The sequence below is a fragment of the Bison bison genome, unplaced genomic scaffold (assembly GCF_000754665.1).
Source record: "Bison bison bison isolate TAMUID 2011002044 unplaced genomic scaffold, Bison_UMD1.0 scf7180017864473, whole genome shotgun sequence".
Lineage (NCBI taxonomy): Eukaryota > Metazoa > Chordata > Mammalia > Artiodactyla > Bovidae > Bison > Bison bison.
In genome coordinates, this window is record NW_011495034.1 from 13818545 (window position 1) to 13822578 (window position 4034).

Genomic DNA, 4034 nt, shown 5'->3' on the forward strand with positions numbered 1-4034 from the left:
TTTTTTAATATATAAATTAAGGAAGAGTGGTAGCTCAGCTGGTAAAGAATCTGCCTGCAATGCAGGAGACCTCAGTTCAATTCCTGGATCAGGGAGATCCCATGGGGAAGGGGGAGGCCATCTATTCCAGTACTCTTGGGCTTCCCTGGTAGCTCAGATGGTAAAGAATCTGCCTGCAATGCAGGAGACATGCGTTGGATCCCTGGATTGAGAAGATCCCATGGAGAAGGAAAGGGCTACCGACTCCAGTATTCTTGCCTAGACAATTCCATGGAAAAAGGAACCTGGCAGGCTACAGTTCCTGAGGTCGAAAAGAGTCCGCCAAGACTGAGCAAATTTTCTCACTTATTCATTATAAATCTCACTGTACAGAAGAGAAAATGGAAGATCAGATGCCATATGATTTTTTTTCTAGCTCCCAGTTAGTAGAAGAGCCTATTAGTGCAATTCTCACACTTTTTCAGCAGAATCATCTCAATTATTTGTATACCAAACCATGTGTTAAATTTTAGTGGTGATCTACGGTATTAGGTACTAACTATTAAACCTTCATTTTATGTCCCCATTTGCTCAAGCCCCCAGGGGCTGGAGCATAGTAGTTGTTGCTCAGTCACTCAGTTTGTCTCACTCTTTGTAACCCCATGGTCTGCAGCACACCAGCCTTCCCTGTCCTTCAGCAGCTTTCGGAGTTTGCTCAAAATCATGTCCATTGAGTTGGTGATGCCATCCCACCATCTCGTCCTCTGTTGTCCCCTTCTCCTCTGACCTTCTATCTTTCCCAGCATCAGGGGTTTTGGCCAATGAGTGGGCTCCATGCATCAGATGGCCAAAGTATTAGAGCTTCAGCTTCAGCATCAGTCCTTCCAATGAATATTCAGGGTTGATTTCCTTTAGTGTTGACTGGTTTGATCTCCTTGCAGTCCAAGGGACTCTCAAGAGTCTTTTCCAACACCACAGTTCAAAGGCATCAATTCTTCTGCACTCAACCTTCCTTATGGTCCAACTCTCACATCCAACTCACGTACATCCATACGTGACTACTGGAAAAACCATAGCTTTGACTAGATGGACTTCTGTTGGCAAAGTAATGTTTCTGCTTTCTAACACACAGTCTAGCTTTGTTGAAACTTTTCTTCCAAGGAACAAGCATCTTTTACTTTCATGGCTGCAGTCACCATCTGCAGTGATTTTGGAGCCCAAGATGGTAAAGTCTGCCTCTGTTTCCATTGTTTCCCCATTTATTTACCATGAAGGGATTGGACCAGATGCCACGATCTTAGTTTTCTGAATGTTGAGTTTTAAGCCAGGATTGAGAATTTTTCACTCTCCTCTTTCACTTTCGATAAGAGGCTCTTTAGTTCCTCTTCCCTTTCTGCCATTAAGGTGGTGTCATCTGAATATCTGTAGTTATTGATATTTCTCCTGGCAATCTTGTTTCAATTTGTGCTTCCTCCAGCCCAGCATTTCACCTGATGTGCTCTGCATACAAGTCAAATAAGCAGGGTGACAATATACAGCCTTGACATATTCCTTTTCCAATTTGGAACCAGTCCATTGTTCTATTTCCAGTTCTGACTGTTGCTTCTTGACCTGCATACACATATCTCAGGAAGCAGGTAAGGTGGTCTGGTATTCCAAACTCTTAAATAATTTTCCACAGTTTGTTGTGATCCACACAATGGCTTTAGCGTAGTCAATGAAGCAGAAGTAGATGTTTTTCTCAATTTCTTGCTTTTTGTATGATCCAGCGATGTTGGTGATTTGATCTCTGGTTCCTCTGCCTTTTCTAAATCCAGCTTGTCAGTGTGGAGGTCTCGGTTCACCTACTGTTGAAGCCTAGCTTGAAGCATGTGAAATGAGTGTGATTGTGTGGTAGTTTGAACATTCTTTGACATAGTGTGGTGGTTGTTAATAATGGAGCATCAGTGTCAGAAAGAGAGAAATCCCAATCTCCCTGAGTAAAAATTACACACCAAGAGACACTCCCTATCTCAAGCTGAATCCCATAAAACTAGTTCACAATTGCACTGGAAGATAGACATTAAAGGCTTACCCTTGAGAATGTGCCTAATACTGATGGCCTCAGTGTCAATATTTACCTTTTAATACTAACTCCCTTAGTAACACATGTTCGTGTCTTAAGGGCTTTTACATAAAGATGGAACATTCTGATACTTTAAGGCTAAATTGAAAGACTAAATTAGAAGTTACATCCAAATTAACATTAAGAATTTCTTAAATGAAACTTTATGTCAAAATTATAGTTGGAAAATGTTCTAAATCCATGTTTTCAAAAGAGTCTCACTTCCTCAAGAATCAAACCACTAAAAATACTACCAAATTTGAAGTATAATTTATTTAACTACAGTGACTATAGCACATTGAGATATGTTTGGACTGATCTGGTCAAATCCAATAATCTATGTTTTAATAGATTTAAAACATAAATCTATTAGTTCCACTTTACTTTCTGCCTTAAGGGTGGTATCATTTGCATGTCTAAGGTTATTGATATTTCTCCTGGAAATGTTGATTCCACCTTGAGCTTTTTCCAGCCAGGCATTTTACATGATGTACTCTGCATATAAATTACATAAACAGGGTGAAATATACAGCCTTGATATACTCCTTTCTCAATTTGGAACCAGTCTGTTGTCCCATGTCTGGTTCTAACCATTGCTTTTTGACCTGGATACAGATTTTCAGGAGGCAGGTAAGGTGGTCCTGCATTCCCATCTCATTAAGAATTTTCCACAGATTGTTGTGATCCACACAGTCAATTATGCTAAATGATTACATAATCATAGGCTGGGGTACCATCAAGGTATGGTACCTTAACATAGATACCAGGAATTGTAAAATTCTACTCACAGAACCTCCTATGAACCCAACCAAAAACAGAGAGAAGATTGTAGAGGTAATGTTTGAAACTTACCAGTTTTCTGGTGTGTATGTAGCCATCCAGGCAGTCCTGACTTTGTGTGCTCAAGGTTTATTAACTGGAGTCGTGGTGGACTCTGGAGATGATGTGACTCACATTTGCCCAGTGTATGAAGGCTTTTCTCTCCCTCACCTTACCAGGAGACTGGATATTGCCGGGAGGGATATTACCAGATATCTTATCAAGCTGCTTCTGTTGCGGGGATATGCCTTCAACCATTCTGCTGATTTTGCGACCATGCGAGCGACCATGTGTATTTGTGCATGTGTATTACCAAGCCAGAGTCAAGACTGACACAGGTGGCCTCCCCTCAAACTTACCAGATTTTGGATACACGATTATGAAGACATCATCATCTCTAATTTCAAAATCATCTAGATGTTCTAGAAGATTAAAATCAACTGTAGAATGATGAACATCACAGCCTTTAAAGTTCAGCAAATATGTGTCAGTGTTGTGCATAATTATCACCTACAAATAAAAACAAATATAATTATTTTCAGGCTCTTAGTGTTTTACAATAATGACTAAGACTTCTTGAATGTTCACTATGTGCCAAGAACGATGCAAATGTCATATGTGTATCAACTCATTTACCATAAAACCCACTTTACATGTATTACATCACTTAATCTTTGCAGTACTCAATGTGAGATATTGTTCTTATCATCATATTACAGATGAGGAAACTAAGATCCTAAGAGTTGAAACAGTTTTCCCTAAAAGCATGTGAGGGTAGTATTACCATAATCCAAAACACACAGATGAGAAAATTGAGGAGCAAGAAGTTCAGCAAACTGTTCAACAGAGTTCAGTTGGTGGAGCTGTAAGATTTTTCAGATAATTTGGCCGGAGAATCCAGGCTTTTAGTCACCTTAACATATAGTTTCTTAGTCTTTTATAACTTCAATCTTATATTTTTCACTGTTTTGGAAATTGAAATTCTTTAATAAATGTACTTTTTATTTCTGTCGATTTCTGGAGTTAAGATAGCCTGCTGTGAAGGAAGTTTTGAGGCTTTGATATCTGGAACATTAAGCGAGTTGTAAATACTCTGCATGAGTAATAGAAATTCAATTTACTCTCAAAATTG

General features: G+C 39.2%; 1 pseudogene; it reads right to left on the reverse strand.

Annotated features, from left to right (window-relative positions):
• The window catches only part of LOC105004266, a 35707-nt pseudogene extending 32304 nt beyond the window's left edge, over nt 1–3403 (reverse strand).
• Between the last annotated feature and the right edge of the window lie 631 nt (nt 3404–4034).